Source organism: Salvia hispanica, chromosome 2 (genome assembly GCF_029641045.1).
Source record: "Salvia hispanica isolate PSC_SH4W2 chromosome 2, Shi_PSC_v1, whole genome shotgun sequence".
NCBI classification, from domain to species: domain Eukaryota; kingdom Viridiplantae; phylum Streptophyta; class Magnoliopsida; order Lamiales; family Lamiaceae; genus Salvia; species Salvia hispanica.
This window is the reverse complement of record NC_142693.1, coordinates 32,777,213-32,803,242: the sequence shown is the minus strand read 5'-3', so window position 1 is coordinate 32,803,242 and position 26,030 is coordinate 32,777,213. Positions and strand designations below refer to the sequence as shown.

Here is a 26,030-nt window from a genome sequence, read left to right as displayed (position 1 = left end):
TTCCTTCTACAACAAGGATTGGTTTTTTCCTATAAATAAGACCCCAAGCTTCATCAGAAAGAGAGAACTTCTACTTGCAAAATACTTCTTAGAGATCAAGATCTAGAGTACTTCAATTGTGCAAGGAGTTGGTGAAGGATTTCAAGAACATCAAGAACGACAAGGATTCAACCTACGGGTTTTATTTGCTTTAGTTTTATGTTCAAATTGTCTTCCCTTTAATCTATGTTTTTAGCTTATTCAATTATGTGTAACTAAACTCATAGGATTCTAGGGATGTGTTAGTAACGACTTTTGTTATACAAATTCTTTTTTCTATTTAATATCCGTTTTGTTTTTACTTTGTTTCTTCCCTAAGTATTCTTGATGCTGCATGATTGAGTGACACAATCTTGTATGATTTAATATAACTTGCTTCATAACTGTGACAGAGTTCTAGCGAGTTAGATTCACTTAGTAGACACTACAGTTAGCTTCCCTTAAACCGACACTGTTAATTGTGAGTGATGACTTTTCAAGGGTCTTAGGCGCTTTTTCGAGTTACGTGTTAGGATTGACAACCCTAACTTTGTAATCAACGTTTGTATCGCATGAGCATAAGCTAGGTGACTCGTCCTTTCAAAGTAAAAACTGTGCTAGGGTATTGCAGTTGGAATTTTGTATAACCATAACTGTGAACACACATCTTTGGGATTACCTTATCTCTATCGTCTTTCTCCTTGTTTTATTTGCTTTTAGTTGGTCTATGCTTTTTATTGTTTTTAGTTTTCCAAAAGTTTTCAAAACCTACTTTTTTTTCCAGATAGTAATTGAGTCTTAGTAGAGGATAGATACTTTGTGTTTGCCTTCCCCGTGTTCGATTTCCGGTTAACCTTTAGTTATACTATATATACTTTGTTTATTTGCAGGTTTATTTAGTGCTAATAAAAAGTGCATCAAGTTTTTGGCGCCGTTGCTGGGGAAGACAATTCACTTTGGAGTGATATCTTCAAACGAATAATTTTGCTACTTTGGATTTTAATTGCTTTCAGTTTTTAATTTTAGTTTTTAATTCGTTTTTGTTTTTGGTTTTTGCAAGTTTTGTATGCGAACGCGCTCTGGGAATGACAACCTAGAACCGCTCGATTTGGAGTTTGAAAGAACTCGTAGGAAAATAAGAAGTGAAAAAGGATCAGGAACAATAGGTGACTGAACAGACATCGAGAAATTGCAGGAAATGGTGAAGCTACTGATGGATGAGAGAGATGTGGAAAGGGCAGCCCGAGAGGCTTTGGAGAAGAAGAATCAGGAAATACAACCCGTGATGAACATGTTCAATCATGGTAATATGATTACCTTTCTCGAAGGACCTCGTATTGACGCTAACAATTTCGAGTTACGCATGCCCCTTATTCAAAGGATCGAGCAAACTCCTTTTGCAGGATGGGCTACAGAGGATGCCAATTGCCATCTCTCCAAATTTGTGGAGATCTCAAACACTCTCAAATTGAACGGTGTCGATGACGATTCCATAAGGGTAAGACTCTTCCCCTTTTCATTAACTGATTCTGCTAAAGAGTGCTTTGAATGTATACCCAGAGAAAAGGTCTCCACATGGAAGGACATTGTAGTTGCCTTCCTCGACAAGTACTATCCGCCGGGCACAATTTTGAAGCTCAAAAGCGAGATCTTCCAGTTCATCCAAGGCCATGACGAGCCCCTCTACGAGGCGTTTGCTCGTTTCAAAGCCCTTCTCCGAAAGTGCCCTAACCATGGTTTCACCGTGGACCATCAGGTAGGAATTCTCTATAATGGAGGGTTCTCATAACTTGAATTAATCATGCTTTAAGAATATTGAAAACCTAAAACATGCTTTTCTACGGAGTAGAATAATACCTAATTAATTCTCCAAAGAATTGAAGATGGCTAGCGACTTCTCCACGTGTAGCTTTAAGTACTAGACCACAAATCTTCTCTCTGGTTCCCGAACTGTACTCTAATATCAGTGTGGGCTGATCTTACTAGAATACTAGGACTTAAATAAAGAAGACAGAAGAAATCCTTTTTGGAATAGGACTCAAATTCGAAATCTCCTACAGCTGGGAGAGATCGAAATTTTCGAAAATTGCAATATGAGATATTGTGTATTTTCTGTCTCCTTTATTCTCCTATTTATATTAAGTTCCTTTTGGGCCCAGACAGGGATCTATGGAAGGCTTTGGATATGGGCTCATCCAATTTACTTTTTACTAATTAAATTGAACCCACAATTTAATATAAGTTATAATTGGAATATTACGAGCAGCCACTACAGAAGTAATATTGAACTCTCCCCATCCAAATCCGAAATTATAAGTAATCCGGGTTTCCGTTTATCTTTCATTTCCCGTGCTTAAGATTAATATGTCCATTAATTAATTAATGTCTGCTATTGACTTAATTAATTAACTTCTTATTAATTCCAAGAGTGGACTTAGCATGAAACACTCATTTATTATTCATAGAGTAATCATACTCCAACTAGCTAGGTTCCGAATAATAAAACTTAGTTTCGCGCTCCTCTTGAGGACATTATCAAACGAGACTCACCTCGTGCACGATTCAATATAATAGCAATCCTAGCACCGCTAGATATCGATCACCACTGCCCAATATATCAGGATAATTGGGCTACGAAAAACCCGCACCATTTGATAAGTCAAAGCAATGCATAATCAATACCGTATGCTCAATGCTAACCTACATTGATTAAGAAATAAATATTTATCAAGACCTCGCCTTTCAGTAGATAGCCCAAGGCAAGTCTTGCTGTTAGATCCGTTCAGTGCTATACCACACCAATGTCATCTTATTTCAGTAAGGCTTAGAAATATACGGACTGACATTGCAACCTTTCTCGATGGGTAGTCTAATTCCATCTAGGTTGTGAAATTCATATTTTTCTTTGTTTAGAACTGACCGTATTACCTTAAAGTGGACGACGCCCACAACCGGTCTACTAAAACAAAGACTTAGACTTTGTTAAGTTAACTTATACATTTAAACATGCATTAACATCCATTAAATGTAAAACATAACAACATTATGACAAAAATAATCTGTTTTATTCATTGGAAAATAAAATAAGAGTTTTACAGTATTCAATCACTCGAAACGTGATTTCTAGTATACAAACTCTAACAATCTCCCACTTATACTCAAAACACTTTCGAGTATACAAAATGTGCTAACGTCTAAATCTCCCACTTATACTGAAAGCGGATTGAGGTCTTGAATTAGTCGAACTCCCATTCCTTCAACATGGCTTTCATACGGCTTTACCGCTAACGCCTTCGTGAAAGGATCTGCCAGGTTGTTTTCTGACTCAATCTTGACCACTTGTATGTCTCCTCTCTGCACTATATCTCGAATGATATGATACTTCCTCTCTATGTGCTTGCTCGCCTTATGAGCCCGTGGTTCCCTCGAATTTGCCACAGCACCAGAGTTATCACAATAAACGGTGATGCGCTTGGGCATATTCGTAACCACACCTAAGTCCAGAAGGAAGTTCTTAAGCCATACAGCCTCCTTTGCAGCCTCCGAAGCGGCTACATACTCGGCTTCCATGGTAGAGTCTGCAATGCATTTCTGCTTTACACTCTTCCAAACTATAGCTCCACCTCCTAAGGTAAACACATATCCGGAAGTTGATTTTCTCGAATCCAGATCAGCCTGAAAGTCTGAATCTGTATATCCTAAAGGACAGAGCTCGGCTGCATTGTAAACTAGAACATAGTCCTTAGTCCGATTAAGGTACTTGAGTATGTTCTTTACGGCAGTCCAATGTCCTTGGCCGGGATTTGATTGATATCTTGCTACCATGCCAACAGCAAAGCAGATATCGGGTCTAGTACAAAGCATAGCATACATGAGACTACCAACTGCCGAGGCATATGGTATTCTTCTCATCTCTGCTATCTCAGATGCTGTCTTAGGACACATCTCTTGAGACAACTGGATGCCATGTCTAAAAGGTAGGAAACCTTTCTTGGCATCTTGCATGCTAAAGCGTCTAAGTACCGTTTCGATGTAAGATTCTTGGGATAAGCACAACATTTTCTTACCTCGGTTCCTAAGAACCTTGATACCGAGAATGTGTCCCGCATCACCCATATCTTTCATCTCGAACTGGCTGGACAACCAAGTTCGCACTGATGACAACATCTTTTTATTGTTTCCAATTAGAAGAATGTCATCTACATACAAAACTAAGAACACAACATTTCCTTTTTCAACCTTCTTATACACGCAGCTTTCATTAGGGCATTTTTCGAATCCAAACTTTTGAACAGTTTGATCGAAACACTGGTTCCATGATCTAGATGCTTGCTTGAGACCATAAATGGCCTTCTTAAGCTTCCAAACCATGTGTTCCTTGCCCTTCACTACATAGCCTTCGGGTTGTTCCATGTAGATGGTCTCCTCAAGACTCCCGTTTAGAAACGCAGTCTTAACGTCCATCTGCCATACTTCCCAATCCATGTAAGCTGCTATAGACAAAAGTATACGGATCGATTTGAGCATGGCCACTGGGGAGAAGGTCTCATCGTAATCGATACCTTCCTTTTGGGTATACCCCTTAGCCACTAGTCTTGCCTTGAAGACTTTAACTCGTCCATCGGGTCCACGTTTACGTTTGTATATCCACTTGCTCCCAATGGCAGTACAGCCTTCGGGTAGGACAGACAAATCGTAGACGTCTTTGTCTAACATAGATTGTAGTTCCGAATCCATTGCTTTCACCCATTTGCAATGATCGACATCAGCCTGCGCCTCTGCAAAATTCCAGGGATCCAGTACATTGCTGTCCGAGGAGTGATCCATACACTCACCCAAACCAATGTATCTATCGGGCTCATGAGAGACCCTCCCACTGCGGCGCGGCACTACAATATCTGGAGTATTAGTTGAAGTTTCTGGAATTGTTGTTACACTTGGTAATTGTTCTTGGTTAATGGAAGTTGAAACTTGAGTTAGCTCTTCTAGAGCAATCTCACTGCTGGACTTATGATTCATTACATAGTCTTCCTCTAAGAATGTGGCATGAGTGCTCACAATCACTTTCTGATCTCTGAGACTATAGAATTCATAAGCTTTCGTTCCTCTAGGGTATCCTATAAACACGCAAACCTCAGTCCTAGATTCCAGCTTAGTTGGATCCTTTTCCAATACATGAGCCGGACACCCCCATACTCTGAGATGTTCTAGATTGGGCTTACGCCCATTCCACAACTCATATGGGGTAGTAGGAACAGATTTAGAAGGTAAGACGTCTAAGAGATAGTTTGCAGAAAGCAAAGCATGACCCCAAAACGAAACAGGTAACCGTGCATAACTCATCATCGATCTGACCATATTTAATAAGGTCCTATTCCTTCTTTCAGCCACGCCATTCTGCTGGGGTGTGCCCGGCGCAGTCGTTTGGGATTCAATCCCAGCTACCGATAAATAGTCCAAAAACTCGGCACTTAGGTATTCGCCTCCGCGATCAGATCGCAGGCATTTGATACTCTTACCATGTTGCGTCTCTACTTTAGCCTTAAACTCCTTGAACTTGTCAAAAGTTTCAGACTTGTAGCGCATCAAATAGATGTATCCGATTTTCGAGTAGTCATCTGTAAAGGTGACGAAATATCGAAAACCGCCCCTTGCCTCGGTTGACATTGGTCCACACACATCAGTATGAATGAGCTCAAGTACTTCTTTGGCCCTATTCCCCTTTGATCTAAAAGATCTCTTAGTCATCTTGCCTTCGAGACAGGACTCACACTTCGAAAACGGTTCCTTCTCAAGACCTTTAATAAGATCTTGATCAACCATCGCATGAATCCTTCTTTCGTTGGCATGACCAAGTCTAAGGTGCCATAAGTACGTTTCATTCATTGAAGTTGAAGGTTCTTTTCTTTTCTTAGAAATTTTCGATGTAGCATTGAGTTCTGATTTACGTTGATTAAATTGTGTAGAAGTGATCGTGTACAGATTGTTTTCCATGATACCGCGACAGATATAAGAACCATCTTTCTTAATAACGCAATTGTCATTAAAAGAAATCGAATATCCATCATAAGACAATTTAGAAACTGAAATTAAATTTCTTCTAAAAGAGGGTATCAACAAAACATTCTTCAAAATCAAAAATCTATCACTAGAAAAACGTAAATAAACGTCTCCCACTGCAACGGCCGCCACTTTCGTAGCGTCGCCCAGCTGGACCTCTATCTCACGATCATGTAGCCGTCTTGTCACCTGTAGCCTTGCCCTTTTTAGGACAATCTGGCTTCCAATGACCTTTCTCTCCACACTTGAAGCATTTTCCAGTTTGCTTCTTGTCACCCCGCTGTTTCTTCTTTCCCTTAGCATTGTTGACTGCTACTTGGTTCGGTGCCTTTTTCTTTCCTCTTCTAGCCTTAGAGCCAGAGGAATTAGGCGCGATACTCATCATAGCTACTTTAGCTTGAACCATAAGGTCCTCCGCCGACTGAAGTTCAGTCAGCAACTCTGCTAAAGTATAATTCCGTTTGTTCATCTCAAAGTTGAGCTTGAACTGCTGGAAGCTAGGGGGAAGACTCTGAAGGATTATAGTAACCTGGGACTCGGGATCGATCGTCCCTCCCAATACCTCAATCTGGTTGAGGTGACTCATCATCTCGAGGACGTGTTGCCTCACAGACGAGCCTTCCTTCATAGACTTCGTCATGATACTCCGAAAGGCTTGAGACTTAGCCGTTCGATTCTGAGTACCAAAAAGATTTGCGAGATTTGTCATGATCTCGGCGGCAGTTTCCATGGCAGAATGCTGATGCTTGAGTACTGATGACATAGAAGCCAACATGTAGCACTTAGCCATCTCATTCGCCTTATGCCACCGTCTATGCGCATCTCGCAATGCTTGGCTGGCACTAGCAGCCGGGACAGCTGGGCGTGGAGTAGTGAGTACGAACTTGTACTCTTCTGCTGTGAGAACGATATCCAAGTTTTGTTTCCATTCGATGTAATTTTGGCCTTCGAGTTTGTTTTCTTTGAGAATGGCAGAAAGAGGATTAAAAGACATCTTGACGAATTTTATTGCACTGCAAACAGAAGATTTTACTATTTGTCATAAACTTATGTAAGGAAATTGAGTAGATTAACCATAAAACTTTTCAAAATCTTACAACAGCAAAATTAATAAATTGTATCCTCCTCAGGAGGTTAATACGCATTAAAATTTCGACAATTTACTGGTCACAACACCGACATATCAATAGCTTCCTCCTCTGGAGGTTGACATGTCAAATGCTTCCTAAGCACGACCACCTGGTTTAGCATTACAGTATTTTATTTCTACAACACACTCCCATAACAATGTTCATGTGTTGATAACAAAATCAAGCTATCTCATAAATTCCGATTGAACCCTGAAACTCGCAATTCCTTAGGATTATTGTCCCTACTCTGTAGGTGGCGATAATATTAGGAATCACTTTCTAGTTCACTCTATTCATTATTTGAGAAGTCCGCCCTTATGAACTTACTGTTTTCGTAGGATTATTGTCCCTACTCTGTAGGTGGCGATAATATTAGAAAATCAGCTTCACAAAATTTGGCAGTCCAACCGATGGAGACCATATATAAACCATTAGTTCATAATTATCGCTTAGATATTTGGGTTATGGTTTTAATTAATTATCCTTTAGCCTTAAGGCAGATTAAGACTAATTAAATTCTGTTGGTATTTAATTTACTGGATAATTAAATCTTTTATAATCTTTAATATCTTAATATAGAAACTATTAATCTAGAATTTAATTCTCATTCATGTCTTACTATAAGATATATCTAAAATAAAATACATTATTTATAATCTTAATTAGACATGAAAAATCAAATTCATATAATTTCCAAGTTCAAGATTAGGAAGAATATCAATTATATTATTTAATGTATTCTTATATATATCATATCTTATAATAGATTCTAGATATATATTATAATTAGGAAACTATTAAATTATTCTTATCTATATCATCTAGGATATAAAATATTCATAGATATAGAAAATAATCCAAATATTCCTAAAATCTAGGGAAATCTTCCCAAAATGTTTTATTTCATTAAATAATATTATTTTTAATGATATCTATTAATTAAACAATTAAATAATCATTAAAATAATCTTTCGTCAATTTCTAGAGATTCGAGGTTGGCACGAATCTACACAACGAAGATACGAAGATATCCCCGGAGATTCTCGCCGGGACGGCGTGTTCGCCCCCCGACGACCGCCGGAAAACCCGCGCCTTACGGCGCGCTCTTCCTCCTCCCTTCTTCCTCCCGGCGGACAACCGCCGAGATTTCACCCTCCGTCGTCGTCGAGCCAGAAGGCGCAGCCAGAGCCACGACCTCCCGGCGATCTCCCACTGCCCGACGAGCTCGCGCGCACCAGCAGCCGGCGGCTGCTCTCGGTTGCGCCTCGCTAGGGCTGGGTCGGCTAGGGTTTCGGTATTAGGGTTAGGGTTAGGGTTTTGCGAAGAAGACCGGCGCCTCGGTGGTTCTCGGACGAGCCACCGTGCCAGGCTTCCTCCGTCCGACGCGTCTGGTGCCGCCTGGGCTCGCGGTCTCGATCGGCGGCGCGCGCGAGCCCCTGCTCGCATGCGCGTCGCCGCGTGATCGCACGTCCTCGGCTCCTGTCGCGTCGCATCGCGTTTGATCGGGGCCGGCTAGGGTTTGGCGGGCTTGGCCGGTGGCGCGCGCGAGCCCTTGCTCGCCGGCGCGTCGCCCCATGCCCGTCGCCCTCGGCTCCCACTCGATTGGCAACCCTCTTCGATCGATCATAGCGCAATTCGTCCCGGCGCAAGCGCCGACGAATCGCACATCTAGTTCGTTCGAATAATTCAAGTTCTATGATTCGAATGTTCTTGAGTTCAACATGCATAAACATAAAAAATAAAAACACAAGAACATGCTTCGTAATCAATCAAGACATGCATACATGAATTTCGCGAAATTTAAATCCAAATAATCAGAGCCAAAGACTGGCTCTGATACCAATTGTTGGTGCACGCAGCGGAAGAGCATGTAAATAAATCACATAATAATCAGATCTATTTAGCAGATTATTTAGACAAAATCTATTCGCGTAATTATCACATGTATCATGCTCATAACTTGAATTAATCATGCTTTAAGAATATTGAAAACCTAAAACATGCTTTTCTACGGAGTAGAATAATACCTAATTAATTCTCCAAAGAATTGAAGATGGCTAGCGACTTCTCCACGTGTAGCTTTAAGTACTAGACCACAAATCTTCTCTCTGGTTCCCGAACTGTACTCTAATATCAGTGTGGGCTGATCTTACTAGAATACTAGGACTTAAATAAAGAAGACAGAAGAAATCCTTTTTGGAATAGGACTCAAATTCGAAATCTCCTACAGCTGGGAGAGATCGAAATTTTCGAAAATTGCAATATGAGATATTGTGTATTTTCTGTCTCCTTTATTCTCCTATTTATATTAAGTTCCTTTTGGGCCCAGACAGGGATCTATGGAAGGCTTTGGATATGGGCTCATCCAATTTACTTTTTACTAATTAAATTGAACCCACAATTTAATATAAGTTATAATTGGAATATTACGAGCAGCCACTACAGAAGTAATATTGAACTCTCCCCATCCAAATCCGAAATTATAAGTAATCCGGGTTTCCGTTTATCTTTCATTTCCCGTGCTTAAGATTAATATGTCCATTAATTAATTAATGTCTGCTATTGACTTAATTAATTAACTTCTTATTAATTCCAAGAGTGGACTTAGCATGAAACACTCATTTATTATTCATAGAGTAATCATACTCCAACTAGCTAGGTTCCGAATAATAAAACTTAGTTTCGCGCTCCTCTTGAGGACATTATCAAACGAGACTCACCTCGTGCACGATTCAATATAATAGCAATCCTAGCACCGCTAGATATCGATCACCACTGCCCAATATATCAGGATAATTGGGCTACGAAAAACCCGCACCATTTGATAAGTCAAAGCAATGCATAATCAATACCGTATGCTCAATGCTAACCTACATTGATTAAGAAATAAATATTTATCAAGACCTCGCCTTTCAGTAGATAGCCCAAGGCAAGTCTTGCTGTTAGATCCGTTCAGTGCTATACCACACCAATGTCATCTTATTTCAGTAAGGCTTAGAAATATACGGACTGACATTGCAACCTTTCTCGATGGGTAGTCTAATTCCATCTAGGTTGTGAAATTCATATTTTTCTTTGTTTAGAACTGACCGTATTACCTTAAAGTGGACGACGCCCACAACCGGTCTACTAAAACAAAGACTTAGACTTTGTTAAGTTAACTTATACATTTAAACATGCATTAACATCCATTAAATGTAAAACATAACAACATTATGACAAAAATAATCTGTTTTATTCATTGGAAAATAAAATAAGAGTTTTACAGTATTCAATCACTCGAAACGTGATTTCTAGTATACAAACTCTAACAGAAGCCATGGCGGTAATAGAGGAATTCGTCACAGGGTGGTCGAAAGAAAGGCATAACCTAAAAAGGATAGCTGCAATTGAAGAAGCCGAGGAAAACTCTTTTGCAAAGGAATTGGCCGAGCTTCGAGTTAGGGTGGACCAAATGGATTCATCAAGGAAGGACGACCCGATTCCACCGACCTCCATCTTAGCAGTCTCTAAACCCGAAACTCCTACCCCGATAGTGGAAGAAATCAACTACATGCAAGGAGGCGGTCCCAATAGAAATTACAACAATAATTATCGCCCTAACCAGGGGGGCGGTAATTTCAATAATTATAATGGAAACCGACCTCATCCTAATCTCTCTTATTCTAACAATAATTACTTGCAACCCCCCGCAGGATTTAATGTTAGCAAGGGAGGAGTAGTTGAAACAGCCAAGAAGGAGGAAAAGTATGACCAAGGGATCACAAGGATCTTGGAAGTAATCACGCAAGACAGGAAGGTTAATGACACCAAGATCGGAGTGGTCGAAGCTAGAATAAACAACCTCGAGCAGGGAATGAACACGATCTCAACTGCCATAGCCAACATCAACACTCAAATGGAGCAAATCCAAAAGAAGTTGGATGAGGACAGGAGTGGATGACATCAATAAAAAGTGGGTGGCAAAGTAGAAAGCTGGGGACTGCCCAGTCACCGGCGGACCGCCGCAACCATTGCAGCGGGCCGCCGCTGAAGCGTCGAATGGAGTCTGCCCAGCCACCGGCGGACCACCGCACACATCACGGCAGGCCACCACAGACAAGGCAAATACACCCACTCAGCAAGGACTCGTGCGGCATAATGGGATTGTGCTACCTTTTCAACCAAAGAGGAAGTTTAAGCTCGAAGAGCAGTTCAAGCATTTTTTGAACATGTTTTGTAAAGTTCATACAAACATTCCTCTAGTTGAATCGTTGCAGGAAATACCTAAATATGCGAAGCTACTAAGGGAGGTAGTGATGATGAAGAGAAAGCCGACAAAAGCCGACCTTAAGCTACCACATCATTGCAGTGAGATCATTCAAAAGGAGAAGACGGTGAAGCAGAGAGATCCGGGCCAATTCATTATCCGATGCCGGATTGGAGAGGGAAAGGTTGACAAGGCCCTATGCGATTTAGGATCTTCCATCAATCTCATGCCACTGAATAACTACGAAAAGCTCAACATTGGGTCACTCAAAACTTCAGACGTAACACTCAGGCTGGCCGATAACTCGTCCATAAAAACTGTTGGTATGATTGAGGATGTCCTAGTGAAAGTCGATGATTTCATTTTTCCCGCCAATTTTATTATACTTGACATGAAAGTAGACAAGAACGTCCCTCTAATCTTAGGGAGAGATTTTCGTGCTACTTGTAAAACTTTGATTGATGTAGGTCGTGGCGAGATCACAATTAGCGATAACCATAGCCAATCCACCTATAAGATCGAAAGCGAGATGCTCAAGTTTGAGGAAGCAAAGCGAGCAAAGATGGAATAGTAGTGTAGGGCAGTCATGGTCACGGATTTGACATAACCCCAAGACCCCTTTGAAGCAGAGGAGCATACTACCTCCACCATCTACGTTGTAAAAGAGGTAAGACGTTCTCCCAAAAAGGACGATACTAATCCCTTCACCTCGATCCCGCAGAAAAAGAAGTAAAAGAGGAAGAAGGCAACCAAGGAGGACCCCGAGATTTATGTTATCAAAACAAATAAGGAAAATACAAGTGGTGGAAGAAGCTAGGGACCAAGTTGCTCCCTATGCCAATTTTCAACACTCGGGTCGCTGATCCGCCCAATTAGTGGGCCACTTCAAGTCGAGCTAACGACTAAAAACAAAAGCGTTTGTTGGGAGGCAACCCAGTTTTTCGTTGATTTAGTTATTTTCTTTATTTTCGTTTTTTTTTTGTTGTTCTTTAAAAAAAACTACGCGTGTCGGTCGCCACACGTGTTTTCACATGTGTAGGATAGGTTGGGCTTAGGGCGGGCCGGATGGATGAACCGCTGAATGGGCCGCGGTGGCCCGCCAAGAATCGCTGTTTTAAACGCCCGTGCGGTGGCCCGCCGTGCGTAGTCCAGAGACGGGAATGCCAGTTTAAAAGGTAAGTTTTCCATTCTTTTTCCCAATCCTTCTCAAATTCCTTCCTTGCACACAACCCCCGCCTTTATAAATCACCAATTTCACACACCCACACCATCATTCTCTCAATTCTCTTCAAAGTTTAGAGTTCTTCCTTTCCAATTCTCAATTAACACAAGGTATGAATCTCAAGTCAATTTCTGAGCATTGTTCTACTTCTTTCATGGAGTTGGAGAAGGATTTCAAGAACGTCAAGAATGACAAGGATTCAACCTACGGGTTTTATTTGCTTTAGTTTTATGTTCAAATTGTCTTTCCTTCAATCTATGTTTTTAGCTTATTCAATTGTGTGTAACTAAACTCATAGGATTCTAGGGATGTGTTAGTAACAACTTTGGTTATACAGATTCTTTTTTCTATTTAATATCCGTTTTGTTTTTACTTTATTTCTTCCCTAAGTATTCTTGATGCTGCATGATTGAGTGACACAATCTTGTATGATTTAATATAACTTGCTTCATAACTGTGACAGAGTTCTAGCGAGTTAGATTCACTTAGTAGACACTACAGTTAGCTTCCCTTAAACCGGCACTGTTAATTGAGAGTGAGGACTTTTCAAGGGTCTTAGGCGCTTTTTGGAGTTACATGTTAGGATTGACAACCCCAACTTTTTAATCAACGTTTGTATCGCATGAGCATAAGCTAGGTGACTCGTCCTTTCAAAGTAAAAACTGTGCTAGGGTATTGTAGTTGGAATTTTGTATAACCATAACTGTGAACACATATCCCTGGGATTCCCTTATCTCAATCGTCTTTCTTCTTGTTTTATTTGCTTTTAGTTGGTCTATGCTTTTTATTGTTTTTAGTTTTCCAAAAGTTTTCAAAACCTACTTATTTTTCCAGATAGTAATTGAGTCTTAGTAGTGAATAGACACTTTGTGTTTGCCTTCCCCGTGTTCGATATCCAGTACTAACCTTTAGCTATAGTATATATACTCTATACACTTGCAAGTTTATTTAGTGCTAATAAAAAGTTCATCACTGACGTGGACACGGTGGTGGTCTAAAAAGAACTAGACCCTAGACCCACTAGCCTTGGGCCAAGCCCAAGCACCAAGCCCACGACCAGGCCCAATGAACAGCCCAAAGACCAATTGCCAAGATCCAAGGGCACGAGCACGGGCGCGGGCGCAGGCTCGGGCTCGGGCTCGAGGCTCACGGCTCGCGGCGGGGCGGGCGGCGTACGCGTGTGGGCTCATACAGCACATCTTAGTCCACTATAATTATTACATGTAATAATCCTTCTATTAAATACTAGTTTAATAAGGTTGTAACTTCCAATGTGGGATAATTAACTCTCTTAATTATTCCCCATGCTTCTCTCATAGCTCATTAAGTTTGCAATTTTGCACAACTTTAATCCATTATTTCTCACTCACCGGGAATCGAATTTGAGAAAATGAATATACCATGGTCATCTACTCCGAACGTAGATCAACGCTATATCATTTAATTTCTCATCTCACTTTTACTTTACCAATTGCACATTAAAACTTGTATAATTTACAAGTTTGTCAATTTTTTGGAGACGGCGGGAGTATACATTATTTATACATTACATATTATCATATTACTTCCTCCGTCAGGCAATAAATGTCTCATTTTTCCTTTTTCGTCAGTTCGCCAATTAATGACTCATTTCTCTATTATTATTGGTAAGTGGACCCTACATTTCACTAACTCATTCCACTCACATTTTATTATAAAATCAATATATAAAAGTAGACTTCACATTCCACTAACTTTTTTACCCACTTTACTACACAAAGTCAAACAATTTCTAAAAACCCCCCGTGCCGGTCAAATATGAGACATTTAATCACTGATGGAGGGAGTACTTTTTTGTTGTATATAGATTCAATGATCTGGCCTTGTGATGTTAGAGAGTGGAAACTTTGCTTTCAGTTTATCTTAACTGGTATAATTTCCTAGGCCTTTCTTACAAGAGAAAAAGAGAGAAAGCTTGTACACACTATATATAAAAACATATATACACATCATTTGTGTATCAATAAGAAGTAAAGAATCAAGAAAGTAGAGAAACAAAGGCCACTAAAGAATGGAGGGAGAAGCAGTAGCAAGGAAACTCTACAACGCTGTATCAGAAGGAGATGTAACAACACTAGTACAATTACTTGAAGAAGATCCATATCTTGTTCATGGAGTCTTATTTCCATGTTCAAGAAATCTTCCACACATTGCAGCAATGCACGGGCATCCATTGCTGAACAAGTGCTCAACCATAATCCACGGCTAGCGCAGATGTCAGACTCCCAGAAATCATCGCCTCTCCACATTGTAGCTGCAGAAGGGCACGTTGAGATTGCCTCCAGATTGCTGGCAGCAGGCCCGGGGATGTGCTGGTGGCGCGACGAGCAAGGCATGAATCCGGTTCATGTTGCAGCCATGAATGGGCATGTCGAGATTCTAGAACATATCCTTTTAGAGAGTAGTATGCCCGCGATGGAGAGACAGCACCGCGGACAGACTGTGCTGCATTTGTGTGTGAAGCATGCTCAGCTTAGAGTGTTGAAGGTTTTGGTGAAGAAGTTGGGGGAGCTTGTGTGTGCAAAGGATGATGATGGGGAGACATTATTGCATTTGGCTATTAGGTGCAATCAACTCGAGGTAATTAAACACCAACAACTCTTTTTTTTTTATATCTTATTTGAAATATTAGTTGTTTTTTTCTTGAGATACTATTTATATAAATAGATTACTTCGATTCATACTCTCACATTCGGTTCATTTATTATATTTCATCTAATCCCAAAAAAATAGTACTCCCTTCTACCATAGTAGATGTCACACTTTCCTTTTTAGTTTGTCCCACAAAAGATATTCTTTAGAAAAAAGTCTCTCTCACATTAATATAAATATATTATATTCTCTTTCAACTTAACACACAAAACAACACCTCCTAAAATCATGTGTCAATTCTCAAGTGTGACATCTACTACGGGGCGGAGGTAGACCTGCCCAAGGTTTACCGAACCGGCGGTTAACCGCGAAACCGTAACCGCCGGTTACGGTTTCGAACCGAAACCGTGAGAAATATCTCGAACCAAAACCGTAAATTTTAGAACCGTGGTTCGGTTCAGGTTCCAAATTTTTCAAACCGAAACCGCGAACGAACCATCGGTTCAGGTGGGTGATGATGGTTGCACTCCTCAAAATTGATTGCACAAAACACTATTTTTTTATTTTTTAAATGTTGATTTTAAATTTAAATTGGATCCAATTTAATAATTTCAAACTACATGACAAAAAAAAGAGGAAAAAAACCGCGAAACCGAACCTAAACCGCTACGAACCGTCTGAAAACCGGCGGTTCGGAACCGAAACTGAAACAGCCGGTTTTCGAACCGAAACCGAAACCGTGAAATAGCCTAACGGTTCGGTTCCGGTACCATATTTCCCAAAACCGGAACCGGCGGTTCCGAACCGTGGGCAGGTCTAGACAGAGGGAGTACTAGTGTTATCTTTCTATTATCATCCGTTCAAAAAAAATAGTCTTATTTTTTTATTGTTATCCGCCCACCGTAACTTGTTTCATACTTTATCCACATTTATTATCTTTCACTCTCATATTTTATGCACATTTCCTCTTTCTCTCCTACTTTTACCCACTTTAAATTTTATCAAATTTGTAATAAAATTTATAAGACTATTTTTGGTGGATAGATCAATAGAGTATTTCTTTTGCTAGCAAGAGTTTTTACTTGGGATTTAAACAAGCATATCCACGCGCGTGACTAGATTTTTGAAGTTCATTGTTTATACCCATGTTCGACGATTAAGTAGTTGATTGGGTTCAATAGAGTGTGTCGAACATCTGAAAACAGAATCAAAAAGAACATATAATTTGCAAATTATCATATAATAGCAGTAAGTAGTTAAGAACATAATAAGGATAGATGTCAAATGATGTAATGTGATTATTGTGTAATTAAAGAATGATTATGACAAATTTCAGACTATACTATACTTGGTAGAATACAAAGACGTAGGGCTGGAAACAAGAAACGGCATGGGCAAAACTGCACTCCAAATCTTGGACGAGAGTCATCCACGCAGAGTCAACTACACGCAGATGAAAAAGCTCTTGACAGATCCGTTACTGATTGGCTTTGAATTTTCCGAAGCCATACCGGACATGAGCAGCACCATGATAGTGGTGGCAGTCCTGATCGCCACGATGGCCTTCCAGTCGGCCATCAGCCCCGCGGGCGGAGTATGGAATGAAGATGACGCCAAGTCCTCTCGCAAGGCCGGCGAGGCTGTGATGGCATCCACCCATCCCAATACATACAAGACCATTATGAACGCCAACCAGATTGCCTTCGTATTTTCCATCATGGCGATGTTCCTCTTCACCATCAAGAAACATCAAGCAGTTCACCCATATTTCTTCATATTCATGTCCTTTCTCACCATTGGTTTGGCGCTCATAGCTATCCTGATCACCTTATCAGAGTCAATATACGGGATCACTCCAGATGAGCATGTGAAATTCAAACGAAGCAATATTTTACGGATATTGATAATGGTGCTGGTCATAGCCGTAGTGGTCCCGGTATGTGTTGTTGGTGTGGTGAGTTGGTATGAGTCGTGGTTCAATAAGAAGAGGCGGCAGTTATATCGTGGTGCTCATGCTTTCCTACGTCGAAGGACGGACCCAGCCGCTCCAGCGGGGGCTTAGCCAGTGCTGGACCCAGTACCAACATGGCAGCTCCGACGCGAAGAACCCAAAGACCAAATTTGATTTTTTACTTTTTTTGTGTGTTAATTGGATTTGGAAAAAAATGTCCGTATAAATTTTATGATCTTGTCATTTGTTTCAATATTATGCTTGTTTTTTTACTTGTTAGGTACTCCCTCCGTCCTGGCTAAGATGACACATTGATTAGCCGGCACGGGATTTTATGAGTTATTGGTTAAAGTGTTTAATTGCAGAGAGAGAAGGTGAGTGTAAGTATTAAAGTAGAAAGATAAAGAAAGAGTGAGAAAAAGTGGTTGAGTGTATTAATTGGAAAGAGAAAGTTACCAAAAAAAGAAATATATCATCTTAGTTGGGACAAACTAAAAAGGAAAATGTGTCATCTTAAGTGGGACGGAGGGAGTAGTATTTATATTTTAGATGAATTGCTTAGTTTAAGTACTTTAGTATTTGAAATAGGGGTGGCAAAATGGGTAGCGGGTAATGGGTAATTCCCATCTCGATCCGCTACCTGACGATAACGGGAAACGGGACGGGATCGGGTAGTGTGTTTTAGAATTTTGTGGGTTGCGGGTATATCCGCTACCCGCGTGGGTATACCTGTTAGTTCCGATAATACCCGTTATTATTAGTATTAGCCATATTCCAATTTTAATACTCCATCCTTTTCATATTAATAGAGGTGTTTCAAATAGTTAAAGTGAACGAGAAAAAGTAAATAGTTAAATAATAATAGTCATATACGCATTCATTTTGAAAAATTAAAAATAAATATCTAGAACAGAGAAAAAATAAAGTAAGAGAAATAATAATGTAGAGAGGAATATTTATATTATTATATTTCCAAAATGAGTGAAGAAAATGAAATGTCTTTATTAAGGCGGAGTAGTGGAAGTACTTTATACTTTATAGTATAATCTAAGAGTTCTTTTAAAACATTTTCATATCCCAACTAACATTCAATTGAAAACTCACACGAACTAGCTATAAAGTGTCCCTTCACTTTTATTCTCAATCTATTCAACGTTTACCATCGATATTAATAAAATAAATTAGGGACCATTGACGGTTATTATGGATTTCAAATTTTTTATTAGGATTTCGGGTCGGGTACGGGTACCCGCAATGTCGGGTACGGGATACCCGACATGGGTATCGGGTAACCCCGGTATGTCGCGGGGCGGGTATTGGGACAACAAGTTTTGCTAAAATCGGGTACGGGTACCCACGGGTAACCCGTTTCGCCACCCCTAATTTGAAATAATATTGTAGTACTCCCTCCTCCGTCCCACAAAAGATGTCACACTTGTGGAAATGGAAATGTGACATCTTTTGTAGTACTCCCTCCTCCGTCCCAAAAATGGAAATGTGAAATGTGAAATGTGAAATAATATTGTAGTACTCACTACAACAAAAATTACCAACAAGGACGCCTTTTAAGTCAATTAGAGACTAATATTTGTTGCTAAATAAAACACCGACGCTTTAAAAAGTATCCTTATCGGTAGTGTGCCAAACAAAAATAAGGACGCAAAATGGGAGCGTCGGTGAATTTTTTTGGGACGCTTTTTAAAAGCATCCCTAAATTAATTTTGGGACACTTTTTTAAAAAGCGTCCCTAATAACTAGAATTAGGTCTAAAATATTCTCCATCTCCTGCTGACCTATAGAGTTTTTGTTTGCATGAATTACATGATTTTAGTAGAATGACAATTGAAACATCACCATCAAAAAAATGACTATGTCAATCATTTCATGCTAAAATTGGATAAACTAGTTGATTATATATCAAAAATACCCAACACCATTTTGATTCAAATTATGAAGCTAAGCTCAGACTATTCCTATTGAGTGGTTATGTACTACCAAACATTAGAATATACAGGGAAACCTTCTCTTCCCCTCTTCTCTCATTTTTGAAGAATGTGTCTCCAAAGCTTCTTAGAAATGACGATGTAGGGAACCGAGCTCAGTTGATCTTCTAGGAATTGATCCGGGTTTAAATTGAAGCAATACAGAGACAAATATAAGCAAGGTTTATCCAAAAAACTCATCAGATAATGCATTGGTTCTATTAACATGCATCTTGGTTTGAAGATCCAAATATTTACTGAAAAAAAAAGGTTACTTACAACTCCTTTCTGCTTAGCTAGTCTCTTAAAGGATGGAGACTGCACGAATGAAGCAGCTGCGCTGCCATCACGTGTATTCTGCACCAAAAAAATTATATTTTGCAATCCACACACTTCGTAACCAAAGGAAGTTTGCTACCTTTTGTGCACATCAAAAATTTAGAAGTCTCGTCAATAAATTTCTCCTGCAACAACAATTAACATCACAACTTCCACCTAAAAAAGTGATAGGTAAATAACATGATACAGGTGAAATACACCAATTCACCAAATTATTTAACATTGATCATCAATTCACTCTCAGGGATTCTACTTTTCAGTATATTTACCCCTGTACCTTTTGGATCTTAGAGGCACACATTACTCAATCCCATAGCCTTGAGCCACCTCAGGAGCTCAAGAGAGCTTCATCACTGTCCAGAACATGTATTTAACTTTACTAAGGCTGCCTCTGTTCCTGAAGTTTGGGCTATGAAAGGCACAAATTAGCATCCATTTGCGCAGAGAAGGAGAGAGAGATTTAGAGTATTTAGGAAAATTACTAATATCGATGAGAAGAAACAAAAAAAAGCAACAAATTAACTATCTTTCATCTTTCTAAGCATCGAGAACCTTATGAGAACAAAATCATGAAACAAGACACAACAACAACATTTTAGATAATGATGCCTATTTTTACAAATTCCTCATGATATGCAAGAAATGAAAAGTCCAATTCTACATAACAAGAACCAACCAACAGCTATATTGATGAAACAAATAGAGGCAAAGGGTAATCGCATTATATCGTGGAAATAGAGTATGTGATGATTCCATCGCCTAAGCCTCGTTGCCATTCAGTCTTGAAAGGTCAAGTCTCTCATTCAGCCTATTTTCATTTCCAAAGATAGAAGTAGAACTAATCTGCCTCCGCCTTAACAAGTGGCAGCAAAAGGTAACCTGTAAAAATTATTAAGTCACCTCATAAAGGGGGGAAGGCCTATGGCAGTTGCTTTCAACTTAATGAAGAAGAAAATTAGAACTAAGAGATGATTGTAAAACTGACCTCCATTAACTTAAACACAATCAAAAGTACCTACAAAAGAAGCTTAGAGACATTGTAACTATAAGGTACAAAATAATAGAGTCATTTTAAGTAAAGGTACAAAAGTTTCCTTTACCAACACCAGGGTTAGAGAGCATGAGTTTCATAAATCGCCTAGCATCATCACCTCTCTATAGGAAATCATTTTCCATTCTAAAATTCCAAAATTGTAGGATGTGGCCAGATTGTAGGAGTAAAAATGCCTGCATACATTTTCAATCGGATACAATATCAATCAGTCACCACACCAATAAATCACAATCTCAACCTAAACGAGGAAAATTTTTGTTTTCTAAAAATGGTTGCGTACACTGATCTGGAGGAGTTAAAATGTTAAATCAACAAAGTAAATAAAGGCATTTCATGAACAATGCGCCAATTGCAGGTTGTGACCCGATTAGAACTCTGATTATTTCAACAAACTCTTAAAAATCAATCTGTGCAAAAAGAAAATTGGAAATAACATACAGAAATCTCCCATATGAACCCTAAATCAACTAATTCCACTACGTTTCCATTCAAAATAATGAAAAAACTCAAGTAGCTAACCTCGCAGCGGCGGCGGCGGCGCAATGGCAGCGGCGCGCGGTTGAGATGCGACGACAGGGGAAGGATGGCGGTAAGGCTAGGGCCTAGGGCGGAGGTAGGTGGAATGGAGTGGAGTGCCGATTGTATTTTGTTTTATTCTCAAGACTTAGTGTTAGTTTTTTTATTGATTTGGTATTTAGAATGCTCATTTTAGTAGGAGTATAATCTAAGGACACTTATTTTTGCGTCACAAATTTGGGATATTTTAAAAATATTTCCAACGCAAGTCCCTAATTATGCGTCCTTAGCCGTAATATTTGTTGTAGTGACTCCCTCCTCCGTCCCAAAAATGGAAATGTGACATCTTTTGTGGAACAAACTAAAGATATAAAGACATCTTTTGTGGGACGGAGGGAGTAATATATATTGAATATCTTTGGATTGTGAGATTTATTTCCTAAAAAGAAGAATTTCTATTTTTAGGAAATAGACGTTCTTATTTTTATGAAATTGAGAGTATTATTTATACAAATTTTTTAGTGCATATAGAATCAATGATCGTGCCACACACGTTTGAGAGTGGAAACTTTCCTTTAGTCAATCTTATGTCTTCGGACATCATTTCACAGGCATTTCGAGAAAGAGAGAGAAAGCTTGTAGACTATATAGATATGCATCATTTATGTATTAATAATAAGTCAAGAATTAAGAAGTAGAGAAACAAAGGCAATTAATGAAAGAATGGTGAGTGAAGAAGCAGAAATGAAACCCTACAACTCTGCATCAAATGGAGATTTAAGTTAATAACACTTGTACATCAAAAAGACCATGCATATCTTGTTCATGGAGTCTTATTTCCCTACTCAAGAAATCTTCTCCGCATAGCAGCAATACATGGACAAACATCCATTGTTGAACAAGTGCTTAACCTTAATCCGCAGCTAGCGCGTATTTCAGGCTCCGAAAATCATCCCTTCTCCACATTGCAGCCGCAGGAGGGCACGTCGAGATTGTATCGAAATTACTGTCAATAGCCCCAGAGATGTGCTGGCGGCGCGAAGACCAAGGCATGAATCCACTTCATGTTGCAGCTTTGAATGGGCATGTTGAGATTCTAGAACATCTCCTTCTAGGAAGTTTTTTGCCCACAATGAATAGACTGCACTGTGGGCAGACTGTGCTGCATTTGTGTGTGAAAAATGCTTAGCTTAGAGTGTTGATGGTTTTGGTGGAGAAGTTGGGGGAGCTTGTGATGCAGATATGCATATCGCAGGATATGCATACTTAGTCAGCATAAGTTAGAATTTGATTAGATTTTATTTCTTAATTTATTTCTTTAATTAGTTAGTTGTTGGTAGATTTGAATTTTGAATTAAGTTGGTTGCAGATTTCTCTCATTTTGTAAGTCTATATATTGAGGCTCTTAAATGGTGAAAACCATCTTGGAGAGATTAGTTTATTGGACGAGTTTTTCTCGTAGGCCTCCTTCGTGGGGATTAGCCGGCCTCTGCGGAGGATTTCCCTTTCCTGTTTTGCAATTCAGTTTTCTTTTAATAAAGCTGAGCATTTCTAATTCCAGATTCTATTTACTCTCTACGGTATTTTGTATTTTGTCCAGTAGTTAGTGTGAAGAAATCCGTTTGACAGCCTTTACCTCCTATCAGCTTGTGTGTGCGAAGGATGATGATGGGGAGATATTATTGCTTTTGGCTGTTTGGTTCAATCAATTTGAAGTAATTATACTCCAACTTTATCTCTTTCTCTCTCATATTCTTCCAATTTCATATTAAAATCTGTGTTATACATCAATAAGACTATTTTTGGTGGGCGGAGGGAATATTTCTTATGTTAGCAAGAGTTTGTAGTTGAGATTCAAACAAGCATATCCATGTGGCTGTAATTTTTTTAAGCTCATTGTATATTTTACCTCCGTTTTTTGTATTTTTTTGGATGTTCCTTTTTTCGTTCCTTCCGCCAATAATTATCTCATTTCATTTTTATTATATTTGGTAAATGGACTTTACACTCCACTTATTCGTCGCGGAAGAATTCCCATCGAGCAGTTTATGGTTTTGTATTAGGGTTTGTGAAAGAAAGCTTGTACATAAATTGTAGGAAAAGTAATTAAATAGACGAAAACAATAGAGGAGTCTTGTGATTTCGCAAGTTGTTTATGAATACAAGCTCTTTTAAGACTTTATCCTAGGATTGGTTCGACTCTATTTTGCATTCCGGGAAAGAACCAACAAAGAAAACCTGAAATTGAGCTTATAATTACGCTCGACTCTCTATTACATTGAAGCATTAGGTATATCTTCAATTACCGGTGGTAAGAACACTAAGCCATCTTTGTATAGTTAAACACAAAGAAACAGTAGCACGTTTGGGAAAGCTGTCGGGAGCATTTTCAAGAACTTGAAGCAAACTCTGTATTTGTGTCTCTGTTTGTTTAAGCCCCCCCAAAACCTTGGTGCGTATGGGGAAGTAGATGACCAACAATATATTGATGCCGACGAACACACCTACTACTATGGTGGCTATTTCGGAAATTGATTTTGTTTCCATAGGATTGGTCATGAGTAAAGAAACCCCATAGCTCACTCCAATAGACACAATCGACACCCACATCGAATAGGTCGTGATTGCCAGCAAGACAAAATCTACCTGTGGCGCTCCGGTGCTGATGAGGACGATTGTGATCATCGATGAAATGAAAGCCGTGTTGGTAGCAACAAGGAAGGATATATATAGTCCAGGACTATTAGTTGCCATCACTGCTCTGCCCGCTTTGTGTGATGGCGTGTAAATGTCGGGTGATGGCTTGTCTTCCTGCCACACACCCCCCGGGGGGTTGACCGCCGCCTGGAACGCCATCGTGGCTATTAGAATCACCACCACCATTGCCATTTCGGTCAACTTGGGGAACTGTTTGACCATTGCCAGAGAATCGAAACGTTGCAAGATTCTTCTCATTTCTTTATATGTATCTGTTTCGTGAAAGCTCTCACGCAAGATATCCAATGCTGTTTCGCCACTGGAATTCGTTGCTAGTCTCTTTATTTTTCTACTTTCCACCAAGTAATCTACAATCTGAAATTTTTGAAACAACAATATCATTACTAAGATCGAATATTGAGTCAGGAATGATACTCACGAATCACTTATATGTTTTTCTAATGTCAACTGATATTTATGTATTTGCAAACTAGTGTTATAACTTTAAGAAGAGTTCTGAAATGAACAGTCTCCACAAAATACATGTCTATTTTTATGTAAAAGTAAATAAAAGAGTTAGTGGTTACCTCAAGTCGATTGGATCTAACAGCCAAATGCAGAGTGTCTCACCATCACCATCCTTTGCATAAACTAAGTCCCCCAACTTTTCCACCAAAACCTTCAACGTCTCGAATTGAAAATGTTTCACGCACAAGTGCAACACGGTCTGCCCGCCATGCACTGTCTCCCGGGCGGCAGGAATTAGGTCCGGTCGAAGCAGCTCCTCCAATATCAAAACACGCCCTTTCACGGCCGCAACATGAATCGGATTCATCCCTTGATTATCCCGCCACCAGCACATCTCTGGCGCTACTGACATCAACCTTTTTGTGATTTCAAGGTCCCCTTCATCTACGGCAATGTGAAGAGGCGACGAACTTCGGGAGTCTGAACTCCGCGCTAGCCTCGGATTACGCTCCAACACTTCTTCGACAACGCCTGTTTGTCCATGCATTGCTGCTATGTGTAGAAGATTTCTTGAACATGGAAACGAGAATTCATGAACAAGATATGGATCTTCTCCAAGTAGTTGTACAAGTGTTTTTACATCCCCTTTTGATGCAGCTTTGTAGAGTTTCTTTTCTACTTCTTCACTAACCATTTTTTTCTCCCACTAATTCTTTTTTTATCCCCCTCTAGTTTATGATTTCTTCTTCTTCTTATCCTCTTCTTATACTTATTCACAAAAGATCGATGTCCACACACCACACACAAGCAATTTCTACCTAATTTCCTCGCTAATTCACAATATATTCCGATAAGGTTCTCAATATAAGAGTAGTAGATTCAACACAGCTACCTCACCTTTGTCTGTATCTAACAACGTTTGTCTTTGAAAAAGATAGTACTGGGGAAGAAGAAACAAATTGAAATGGTGACACATTGTTTGAACATAACAACCATTTTATTTGAGTATGTATCACTTTAAGATTTTTAATTTTGTGGCCCATTCCATACGTTTATTTATCATTTCCATATAATTTCTGGCTTTTAAATATTACTCCCTCCGTCCCGTTTAAGATGACACGTTTTCCTTTTTAGTTTGTCCCAACTAAGATGACACATTTCCTTTTTTGGTAACTTTCTCTCTCCAATTAATACACTCAACCACTTTTTCTCAAGCCTATTAAAATATCCATCTTTCTTTATCTCTCTACTTTAATCTTTACATCCACCTTCTCTCTCTCCAATTAAACACTTTAACCAATAACTCCTAAAACCCCGTGCTGGCTAAGCAATGTGTCATCTTACGGAGGGAGTAGATAATTAGAACTTATTGGGATAATCAAAGAGTCTATTATTTAGTTACTTTATTAATTAAGTTGGTTATATTTTCGGTTTGATTGGAGTTAATAAGTTGAAGAAAGTTATGAGACAAATGTATTTTATCTATTTATAAATAATGGAGAGATAGGGTTGCATTGGGGTGACACCAGTCTTAAAGTAACAACTTGACAACAACGTAGCATGCAATTTGTGATACATAGGCAAACAACTCGGCATATGGTTCCAAGCAATCTGCGATATGAAATCAGAGCACTATGGTGACACCATAATTAAAACGACAATCTAGGCAAGATATCTGCTATATATTAACATAGGCAAACAATCTGTGATACA

The 26,030-nt window shown here is 39.4% G+C and overlaps 1 long non-coding RNA gene and 2 pseudogenes across 8 annotated transcripts; 1 reads left to right on the top strand and 2 right to left on the bottom strand.

Annotated features, from left to right (window-relative positions):
* The first annotated feature begins 14,729 nt into the window (after window positions 1–14,729).
* LOC148932205 (uncharacterized) lies at window positions 14,730–17,372 on the top strand (annotated as a pseudogene).
* Window positions 17,373–19,119: 1,747 nt separating this feature from the next.
* Window positions 19,120–21,333, bottom strand: LOC125201615 (uncharacterized). Of its 7 annotated transcripts, XR_016135718.1 has the most exons (6): window positions 21,156–21,332; window positions 20,568–20,809; window positions 19,860–20,461; window positions 19,662–19,707; window positions 19,523–19,600; window positions 19,120–19,371 (listed from the first exon to the last, which is right to left on the bottom strand). It is a non-coding gene; the product is annotated as an uncharacterized LOC125201615 (long non-coding RNA). The 7 variants fall into 7 exon arrangements; XR_016135716.1 differs by having other exon boundaries at window positions 19,120–19,600; window positions 21,156–21,331; XR_016135714.1 differs by having other exon boundaries at window positions 19,523–20,461; window positions 21,156–21,333.
* A 1,930-nt stretch (window positions 21,334–23,263) lies between these two features.
* Window positions 23,264–25,128, bottom strand: LOC125213194 (uncharacterized; annotated as a pseudogene). Its single transcript, XR_016135710.1, has 2 exons — window positions 24,437–25,128; window positions 23,264–24,224 (listed from the first exon to the last, which is right to left on the bottom strand). The product of XR_016135710.1 is annotated as an uncharacterized LOC125213194 (transcript).
* Between the last annotated feature and the right edge of the window lie 902 nt (window positions 25,129–26,030).